The sequence below is a fragment of the Nerophis ophidion genome, linkage group LG28 (genome assembly GCF_033978795.1).
Source record: "Nerophis ophidion isolate RoL-2023_Sa linkage group LG28, RoL_Noph_v1.0, whole genome shotgun sequence".
Lineage (NCBI taxonomy): Eukaryota > Metazoa > Chordata > Actinopteri > Syngnathiformes > Syngnathidae > Nerophis > Nerophis ophidion.
The window spans coordinates 34,711,157-34,722,857 of NC_084638.1; the positions used below are offsets into that span (position 1 = coordinate 34,711,157).

At 38.0% G+C, this 11,701-nt stretch overlaps 1 long non-coding RNA gene across 1 annotated transcript in view; it reads left to right on the plus strand.

Annotated features, from left to right (window-relative positions):
- LOC133545179 (uncharacterized) overlaps positions 1–7,289 on the plus strand; it is a 9,707-nt gene extending 2,418 nt beyond the window's left edge. The window contains exons 2-4 of the long non-coding RNA XR_009804743.1: positions 3,537–3,603; positions 5,183–5,354; positions 5,424–7,289. This is a non-coding gene — a long non-coding RNA (uncharacterized LOC133545179). The remainder of the gene's footprint in view (positions 1–3,536; positions 3,604–5,182; positions 5,355–5,423) is intronic.
- Positions 7,290–11,701: the final 4,412 nt, after the last annotated feature.

Below are 11,701 nucleotides of genomic sequence, written 5' to 3' on the forward strand. Positions count from 1 at the left end.
CACTGATGACTCAAACTTTTATCATGGAGTCTTTGGTCTACTTCCTGATGATAGCTCCTCTCATATCTACATTGGTGGTGGCCTTTTGGACCCCACTTTAGATAGATTGTCAACTAAATCTCATGTCATTGCTAACTCAACTAAAACTATTAATAATCTTATGAGATCAAGAAATATCATAGACATATGGAGAGTAAAACACCCTAATAAAAGGGAGTATTCATTTTACTCCGCTGTACACAATTCCTACACGAGAATTGATGACTTTTTAGTGGAAGCCTCTGCCCTCTCCAATGTCAGTAATCCTGAGTACCATAGTAGAATCATCTCAGATCACAGTCCTGGGAGTTTGCAGATTCAAATTGATCTCCTTAAAATCAAACAAAAATGGAGATTTAATCCACAACTATTATTATCTGAAGATCTTAAAGAGTATATAAACAAGATTATCCAAGATTTTATTGAGGTGAATGATAACGGAGAGGTCTCAGACTCCACATTGTGGGAAGCTCTTAAAGCTACTGTGAGAGGATATATCATTTCATTTGAAATCTCAAAACAAGAAAAAGGCAGAGAGAATTAGAAAAAGAAATGGAAAAAATTCATATAAATTCTCTTTTGCAGTCTGATTACAATAAGATGCTGGAACTGAAAAATGAATACAACTCTCTTCTTCTTCATGGGGAAGTATCTAAACTCCTGCTGAAAAATAAACAAAAACATTTTGAAATATCCGATAAACCACAAAAACTTCTATCTAGACAGCTCAAAGGAGATCAAGCCAAAGCTGCTATTCACAAAATATGCTCAAAAACAGGTGAAACATGTACAGATCTAAAGGATATCAATAATGTCTTCAAAGACTTTTATTCAGAATGATATCAATCTAATTCAGCTATATCGGTTAATGATTTCAATGATTTTTTTACCACATTAAACTTACCTCAACTGAGTCCAAATCATCAGAATTCTTTAGACAACACTATTTCAACTGAAGAACTGCAAAAAGCACTGAAATCTTTCTCCTTGAATAAAAGCCCTGGTCCAGATGGATTTGGTGCGGAGTTTTATCAAGCTTTCAGTGAAATACTATCCCCTATAATACTTAGAATGTTAAATGATTCTTTTGTGAACAACAAACTTCCAAGTTCTTTGTATGAAGCCCATATATGTATAATACCAAAAAAGGGAAACAATCCACTTGATCCAGCCAATTCTAGACCTATCTCCCTGCTCAATTTAGACCATAAGATTCTAACTAAGGTACTCGCAACCACATAACAGAAATGATTCATCCAGATCAGGTGGGTTTCATCCCGGACAGACCTTCTTTTGGCAATGTACGGAGATTACTGAACGTATTGTACTCTGACTGCACAGGAAACAAAAAGGCTGCCGTCCTGACTCTGGATGCTCAAAATTGAGTGGGCTTATCTTTTTCATGTTCCCAAATTATTTGGATTGGGAGAACATTTCATAAAATGGGTTCAAATCATTTATTCTGCACCAAAATCATATGTCATAACTAATAATGTAATATGGGATAGTTTTGAATTACACCGCGGAGTGAGACAGGGTGACTGCCTTTCGCCCTTACTCTTCAATTTGGCCCTCGAACCACTGGCTATTGGTTTAAGAATGAAGTCTAATATTAAAGGATTTTCAGTGGGCTCATCTCACTTTATGCAGATGATGTACTTGTTACACTTACTGAGCCAGAAGTTGCACTACCACTTCTTTTAGAATATGTAGACTCTTTTGCTAGAATATCTGGTTATAAAATAAACTGGTCCAAAAGTGAGCTTATGTTCCTAGGAGATCATGTTGAGATCAGTCAAAATCCAGTTAAAGTCGCAGAAAATTACATATCCTATCTTGGCTTAAAAATATCTCCAAATGATGAATCATTACTAAAGTTGAACTTTGAGAGACTGAAAGTGTGTATTGAGTATTGGAAGACCCTACCTCTCTCTATGTTAGGCAAGGTGAATGCTATCAAAATGATCACCTTGCCAAAATGTATTTATCTTTTTCAAAATTGACCAATTGTAATTCCTGTAGATTTTTTCCAAAAACTTGAATCTTTAGTTCTAGATTTTGTGTGGGGATGTAAAAAACGCAGAATATCCAAAAAGCACTTATTTAGATCTACAATGTTCAAAAATGATTATTGGGCATCAAATCTGAACGCATTGACCTATTGGAAGATGGGGTCCCCAAATAATGAATCTCTTAATTCTGCTCCCTTATGGCTGAAATTGGAACTGCAGTCATTAGTGAAACCTTATACATCATTGCTATCGCTACTTTTGACTAAACCAGTCTCTTCAATTAAATCAATACGTCATAGTGTTGTAGTACGAAATTCTATCAAAATTCTTTCTCAAATTAAAAAACAATTGAATATTTCCAATGTGACTATGTATTCACCAATATATCACAATCATGCATTTATAACAGATACAACATTTTTTGACTGGTACTCAAATGGAATTAAATGCATCAAAGACATTTATGTCGAGGACAGTCTTGAGTCATTTGAGCAATTGCGAATCAAATTTAATTTGTCCCAATTCAGTTGGTTTTGCTATTTGCAGGTAAAAACATTTATCAAAGAAAACATTTCAAAGTCTCAGCTGGTAAATGAAAAACATCCTCTTTTAGAAGTATTACATTTACCACCCACAAGTAAAAAGTCTATGGCTAAATGTGTCAGCTGCTTCATTATGTCCATGACATCAGCAGACAGTGTTCAAAGAGCATGGGAACAGGAACTAAGAACAACAATACCCAATCAGCAATGGGAACAGACACTCTCTCAAATTCACAAGTGCTCAATTAACAGCAGACATAGGCTCATACAGTTGAAAGTGATTCATCCTTTTTACTATTCGAAAGTTTGATTACACACATTTTATCCTGATACATCTCCACTTTGTGATAAATGTAAATCTGCTGAAGGATCATTGTCTCACTCCTTTTGGGGATGTCCAATTATTCAATCATTTTGGTCCAGCATTTTCTTTTTTTACTCGGGGGTATATCAGAGACAAATTGTCCCTGATAGGGATATGATCTTATTTGGGTGGTCTTCAGAAACACAAAAGCTTCCAAAACATATTAGAAGTGTGTTGCTGCTTGGGACGCTTTTGGCCAAAAGACTCATTCTCAGAGACTGGAATAGTCTATCTGCACCCAACTTCAGGAACTGCTTAAATGAACTTGTGAATGTAATGACTCTTGAAAAAATAAGATTTATAAACTCTACAAATATGAACAAATGGGAATTAACCTGGAAACCTTTACTGACATATATTGAAGCATAACTTATAGACATTTCAAGAAAAACTAAACTGCCATCTTATTGTAGTTGTATTCCTTTTTTATCTTTATTGTTATTATCTTTTGTACTGATTCAACACTACACTTGTTTTTCTTGTGTCACTTCTGATATGGTTTTGTCATGGTTTACTTGCTTTTTTGTTCAGTTTTTTTGTATTGATCAAGCCCTGTAACTTTTCCTTTTTTCCTATAAGTGTGTACGGTGGACAGGCCCTCGGGAGGTGATCTTGTGAACACTTGCTGAGGATCCTTGATGCCGAGGTATGTTCATCCATTTTGCTGTGATCTGGATAGCCTGCTGATCGTGAGCCGCAGCAGGATGGATGGATATATGTATATATATATGTATGGATATATATATGTGTGTGTGTATGTGTATATATATATATATATATATACAATATTTGGGTATATTTTCTAATAATGTCTGTACTGTAAACCTTGAGTTGTTAAAGTTCATGTGCACCTCTCTCCTCAAGTGTGTATGTGTGCGTGTATGAGTGGATGTGACTGTTTGTCATTTTAACTGTAAAATCAAATCAAATATATTTGCACAAAAAAAAAAGTAAGATGAAATGTTTCAAATAAGGGTGATATTTGCTTCTTTTCTGTCTGATAAGATCATTCTTCTCACTAAGCAGATTTGATGTTAGTGTTTCACTTGTTTTAAGGGTTTTGCTCCTAAATGATCTCAGTAAGATATTACAGCTTGTTGCTGAGATGTTATAGAATAGAATAAAATACAATAGAATGGACTTTATTGTCATTATATTTGCATAGAACGAGATTAAGGACTCCAACTTAAGGTGCGGTAGTGGAAACAAATATGGGCACGAGAGGTAATAAAGGAAAAACTATCAATTGAAATAAACAGACTACAATCCAATAAAAATAAGAAGCAATCCTGTACAATATACAAAACACTATAGAAATACAAAATACTGTACAATATACAGAACAAGACAAGAGTACCAAAGTAATAAATAATAATCAGTGTCGGACGTATTGCACTTGAAGGGAATAAGCGGTAGAAAATGGATGGATGGGTAGTATTGCACAGTAGGGTATTAGGGTAGGATATTGTATAGGGGTGAATTATTATTATTATTATTATTATTATTATTAAGTTAGAGTTCAACATGGTGACAGCTCTGGGAAAGAAGCTGTCTCTGAGTCTGTTTGTTCTGGCTCTGATGCACCTGAAGCGCCTGCCCGATGGTAGCAGGTGGAACAGGTGGAAGCCGGGGTGTGTGCTGTCCTTGGTGATGCTTTTTGCTTTGTTGAGGTACCGGGAGTTATGTCAATCCTTCAAGGAGGGCAGGGGGCAGCCGATGATTTTTTGTGGAGACTTTATGACCCTCTGAATCGCCTGTTTGTCTGCTTCGGTGCAGCTGGCGTACCACACTCTTATGACCTATATTGAGTAAAACATGCTTGAAACTAGAATATCAACTGTTGCAAATCTGTGTCATCAGCACAAGTAGAAAACTGCTTTTTTAAAAGTAAAAAATGTCTTACTTCAAGCATGAAAAAAAAAATCATGATGCCGAACGCATATCGTTACGTCAAGATAATGGCCTTAGCGTTTACTTCATGTAAGAATACTCTTCAACATATTGAGGAAAAAGGTCTCTTTTTTCCTACCAAGAAAAGTGCACTTGTTATTAGTGAGAATATACTTATTTTAAGGTATTTTTTGGTCCATAGAGGTTTGCTAATTTGACCTGTTTTGGAAAGTCTTGACAAGATAAACCTTCTTCTTTTATTGGCAGATAATATTGCTAAATACCCCTAATTTTAGTTTGTTTTTTTCTCGTTTTTGAACACTGACTTTTTGCAGTGCAGGATGTTTCCTACCAGTTTGAAGCCATGTCTGAAGGGTTCCGAGGTGGAATGTTCTGCGCTGGCCGATGGCGGCGTCGGGGGGGGGGCACTGCACCGCATGCCCATGGTGACGAGGAAACAGCTGACGCAGGCAACAACGGCATAGACCAACATCTGAAGGATGACAGGTGAACATTTATTTTTACCTTGAGATCCTTTAATCAGCTATTCAGTAATTCTATATAACTCACCAAAAGTGGGAGTTGTGCCGTGCGAGCGATCTTTGGAGACGCCATGTTGGCGATGAGGATGCCCAGCGGGTTGGCTGTGGAGGAACAGCGGGCTAAAGATGATCACCTCCATGTCAAGTGTCTCCCATAAAATTGCTCATAGACACCTTGTAACTCACTTGGTCTGCCAGAGCATAAGACCATGTAGCAGGAAGGGATCAGTGTTGCCAACGTAACCACTTTCTTGCTATATTGCGTAATCAGACCTCTTTTTCCAAAAAGTGACTCATCCATTGGAAAGACTTTTGTAGACCATGAATGCATCTGTGGGCCCCTCCCACATCTAAAATCACTCTAGGGATGTAATCATGAATGGTATTAATGATAACCGCGGTAAAACACCCCACAGTTAGTATTACCATTTTAAAGGGCGGTACAGCTTGGTTGGTAGAGCGGCCGTGCCAGCAACTTGAGGGTTCCAGGTTCGATCCCCGCTTGCGCCATCCTGGTCCAGTGGTTCTCAAATAATAGGACCTCTTTAAATACTTGACAGTTTGAAGCAGTTTTCAATAGAAGTAGTGAATTCAATAATGAATTAATTTTTTATATATGTAATAATATTGACCAATATTCTTGTAAATTTATAGTGAATTTAAAAGTACATTCGTTAATTGTGGAACTGTGACAACACTCATTCTAAACATGAATGTTTTGCATTTCATGTTTTTTTACAGCCATTTATGCAAAATAGTGGATTATTCCAAGGCAAACCACCGCCGCCAACAAATACACTATATTGCCAAAAGTATCTGGCCACCTGCCTTGACTCACATATGAACTTGAAGGGCCATATCATTCCTAACCCATAGCGTTCAATATGATGTGGGTCCACCTTTTGCAGCTATTACAGCTTCAACTTTTCTGGGAAGGCTGTCCACAAGGTTGCCGAGTGTCTTTATAGGAATTTTCCACCATTCTTCCAAAAGCGCATTGGGGAGGTCACACACTGATGTTGGTGGAGAAGGCCTGGCTCTCAGTCTCCATTCTAATTCATCCCAAAGGTGTTCTATTGGGTTCAGGTCAGGACTCTGTGCAGGCCAGTCAAGTTCAGCTGCATCAGACTCTGTCATCCATGCCTTTATGGCCCTTGCTTTGTGCAGTGGTGCACAATCATGTTAGGAGCGTGGAATTGTCCAAAAGGTTTTGGTATCCTGGAGTATTCAAAGTTCCTTTCACTGGAACTAAGGGGCCAAGCCCAACTCCTGAAAACCAACACCACACCGTCATTTCTCCGCTGACCCCTCTCTGTCAGTTTACATGGTCTACTAATTGGTGGCTGAGTTGATGTTGTTCCCAAACTCTTCCATTTTCTTATAATAAAGCCGACAGTTGACTTTGGAATATTTAGGAGCGAGGAAATTTCGCCACTGGATTTGTTGCAAAGGTGGCGTCCAATGACAGTTCCACGCTGGAAATCACTGAGAGCGGCCCATTCTTTCACAAATGTTTGTAAAAACAGTCTCCATGCCTAAGTGCTTGATTCTATACACCTGCGGCCGGGCCAAGTGATTAGGACACCTGATTCTCATCATTTGGATGGCTGGCCAAATACTTTTGGCAATATAGTGTAGATTGCAGTCCTGTGGGGGAAACACTTCCACATTTCTCACTCACCCATGGAGGCCATCATGTTGGCCGTGGCTCGCTGGTGATCGGGGAACCACAACGCCGCCATCTTGGTGGGCGTGAAGATGATGAGCGGCTGCGCCACCGCTGCCAGCGTCTGACCGAAAAACACCACCGTCGAAGCTTTCTTCTGCATAAGAAGTGGAAAAATTCTCTGTTTTCCCGAAATTCCGTATTACCATTTGTCATTTCAACATGTTATTACTTCAACAATTCTCCACCGATTGAGAAATTGTCCAAGACATCAATAAATTTAGATTAGATACTACTTTCTTTATTCCTTCAGGAGAGTAAATGCCTTGGCAGAAGACACCTCCTGATTAAATGTAAAACTACAAAGAGCAGACTGCCAAAGATGCCTATACCGCAGGATTTCTTATTTTTCAAATAATCATCAAATGTTGCCGTTGACATCAGTGATGCTATTCGGACCAGAAATTATATATTTAGTAAGAAGAGCGAATAAAGAAGGAGACCGGGCAACAGCTGCCCTGCCCTGCCCTTTCCTGTAGGGAATTTTAATGTCCAGCAGATGTCAGTATTTAGTGACACAGGATCAATACAGTCTATAAATGTGTCAAAAGGCTGTGCAACGCCTCATCAACCCATCACTAACAATCACACAGGTCAGGTAATGTCAAGACTTTAATCTACACTGGACATAGGCAGTCTTCTTTACTGTCAAAGACTTTTTGACAAATCAATCAAACAGAGCCCCCAGTCAAATGACAAATTCAGTATTACTTTTCAACAGACATTTATTTAATCTTGTTGTTTGTGGTCTGGACATTTGACACAGGAATTTAACTTTTCCACACACCATCCTGAATCACGGTTTCAATCGTAGTCCATGTTAACTACCAAACCGTAACTTAAAAGGGTTGGTTGAACAAGTATAAGGACTAGCAGGTCATTGCTAATGTTGCTAATAGGCACAGTACCCATGGACTAAGTTTTGGAGAAATTCCTATTGAAATCAATGGGACATTCTTCAAAGTTCCACTTATTCCATCTGATTCCAACTGTTCCAACTTCAAAATTTTCAGACTCTTCAGGAATCGTGTGCTTGATTTCAACAATGCTAAAATAATTTCAGGATTTCGGTTCATCATCAGCATTGGAGCAATCACACGCAATTCCTTCAGGAATTGCCTCATCTAGTTTTTAATGTTTAATAAAAAATAACAAATAAAATAACGACAAAAAAAGATACAGCATTACAACATTTCGAAGTTTTAACCTATTCAAACCATTCCACCTTCGACTCATTGCACCATTCTGGAAATTCAAACTTCCCCTTTTCCTTGTCAAAAAAAGTTGAGGATTTTCCAGAATTCCTGCTTTTCCGAAGCCCTATTTCCACCCTTTTTCTGGCGACTACACCTTCCACATTTTTCAACGCGTTTTAACTGTTCCACCGTCAAAGCTTTCTTCTGCATAGGAAGTTGAAGAATTCTCTGTTTTCCCGAAATTCCGTATTACCATTTGTCATTTCAACATGTTATTACTTCAACAATTCTCCACCGATTGAGAAATTGTCCAAGACATCAATAAATTTAGATTAGATAGTACTTTATTTATTCCTTCAGGAGAGTAAATGCCTTGGCAGAAGACACCTCCTGCCAAAGATGCCTATACCGCAGGATTTTTAATTGTTCAAATGATCATCAAATGTTGCCGTTGACATCAGTGATGCTGTTTGGAACAGAAATGATATATTTAGTAAGTAGAAAGAAAACACAAGGAGCCCGGGCAGCCCATGCATGCTGTGCCCTCCGGGCGACAGCAGCGAAGGTCTGCCCGGCCGCAGACTGGCTGCGTAGTCCTTATAGCTGTTCTACCAACCTTTTTAAGTAACGGTTGGGTAGTTAACATGGGTGCCAATTGCCTCGTACCTTAGTAGCTGTTTAGCCAACCCTTTTAAGTTACGGTTTTAAGTAGTACCAAGTGTTGAAACCGTGGGTCAGAATGGTGTGTGTAAAAGCAAAATGCCTGTGTCAGTCTCCCAGCATTGGAGCGTTCGTATACAATTCCTTCAGGAATGGCCTCATTTACTTTTAAATGTTTAATTAAAAAGGAAAATAACTATAAATAAAGATACAACAATACAATGGTTCCACATTGTTTAACCTATTACACCATTTTGGAAAGTCCAGGCTTTTCCAAAATTCTTGCTTCTACAAAGCCTTCTTTGCAGCGATTACTCTTTTCACAGTTTTCAACATGTTACAACTTTCAGAGTCTGAGGTTTTGCTAATAATCGAACATTGACGGTCTACTTCACTGTTTGGGCAGCACATCAAAATCACCAGTCGATGGTAAAACCAATATCGAATGTCACATTTTAATAGAGCATTCGTCAAAAAGTTTGCTTTCACAATTTTACTATCAGGGAGACTGACAAGGGCATTTAGCTTTTCCACACACCATCCTGACTCACGGTTTCAACGATTGGTACTTGTTAAAACTGTAACTTAAAATGGTTTGCTGAACAGCTATCAAGGTTCGATGCAATAGGCGCCCATGTTAACTACCCAACCGTAACTTAAAAAGGTTGGTTGAGCAGGTATAACGACTATGCGGCCAGACTCCCAGGTGACTGGGCATTTCATTGCTACTGTTACCCAGAGGGCACAGTATGCATGGGCTGCCTGTGCAATATCTCAATTCCTGGCTATTCTGAATGATAATTAGTGGGAGACTCGACAACACTGATGCATCGACATCTGCGTCGAGCTCAATGAACCAAACACTGTGTCAGTGTGCAGTAACAGCTAATCCTTTCGATAGCTCAGTTGATAAAGTGGAAAGCTGTATTAGCTTATGCTGAGTTCTTTAGGGCACTGGTTCAAATCCAGCTCGATGGATCACTCATTACGTTTTTACCATGAATTGATTAACGTGGAATCCGACCCCGACTTAAGTTGAAAAACTTATTCGGGTGTTACCATTTAGTGGTCAATTGTACAGAATATGTACTGAACTGTGCAATCTACTAATAAAAGTTTCAATCAATCAATCAATAGTGCGTATTCAGAGCGCATGTGTAAAAAAAATAAATAAAAAAAAAAAACATTCCCAGTCCACAACTATCCTCATTCACAACACGTTCTCTTAGATTTCCATGTTATGATACATGTTCACATTATTTATTGACTGTATCTAAAAAGTATTAAAAAAAATATAGTATTATTTAAATGAAGATATGAAATAATCCTAAATGAAATTCAATGACTTGGTTTATATTATTGTATATACTAGGTGATAAAATCAGTGTCAGTTGAGTTGGTCCATAGATTTCCTGTAGGGAATTTTAATGTCCAGCAGATGTCAGTATTTAGTGACACAGGATCAATACAGTTTATAAATGTGTCAAAAGGCTGTGCAACGCCTCATCAACCCATCACTAACAATCACACAGGTCAGGTAATGTCAAGACTTTAATCTACACTGGACATAGGCAGTCTTCTTTACTGTCAAAGACTTTTTGACAAATCAATCAAACAGAGCCCCCAGTCAAATGACAAATTCAGTATTACTTTTCAACAGACATTTATTTAATCTTGTTGTTTGTGGTCTGGACATTTGACACAGGAATTTAACTTTTCCACACACCATCCTGAATCACGGTTTCAATCGTAGTCCATGTTAACTACCAAACCGTAACTTAAAAGGGTTGGTTGAACAAGTATAAGGACTAGCAGGTCATTGCTAATGTTGCTAATAGGCACAGTACCCATGGACTAAGTTTTGGGGAAATTCCTATTGAAATCAATGGGACATTCTTCAAAGTTCCACTTATTCCATCTGATTCCAACTGTTCCAACTTCAAAATTTTCAGACTCTTCAGGAATCGTGTGCTTGATTTCAACAATGCTAAAATAATTTCAGGATTTCGGTTCATCATCAGCATTGGAGCAATCACACGCAATTCCTTCAGGAATTGCCTTATCTAGTTTTTAATGTTTAATAAAAAATAAAATAACGACAAAAAAAGAAACAACAATACAACATTTCGAAGTTTTAACCTATTCAAACCATTCCACCTTCGAACTTTCTTCAGCCGCACAATACTTGTGCTATAGTTGTAGGAAATGTCTCAAAACCTCTTCAGAAGTGCCGATAAAACCCAAAAAGGGCAGAAAATGCATAATTTTGGAAAAAAGAAATTCTCGAGAATGTCGTAAGGGGGGGGGCCTTACGCAAAAATTCCCAAAAACGAACTTGATTCAGCCGCACAATACTTGTGCTATAGCTTTTTCTGGCGACTACTCCTTCCACATTTTTAAACGCGTTTTAACTGTTCCACCGTCGAAGCTTTCTTCTGCATAGGAAGTGGAAAAATTCTCTGTTTTCCCAAAATTCCGTATTACAATTTGTCATTTCAACATGTTATTACTTCAATAATTCTCCACCGATTGAAAAATTGTCCAAGACATCAATAAATTTAGATTAGATAGTACTTTATTTATTCCTTCAGGAGAGTAAATGCCTTGGCAGAAGACACCTCCTGCCAAAGATGCCTATACCGCAGGATTTTTAATTGTTCAAATGATCATCAAATGTTGCCGTTGACATCAGTGATGCTGTTTGGAACAGAAATGATATATTTAGTAAGT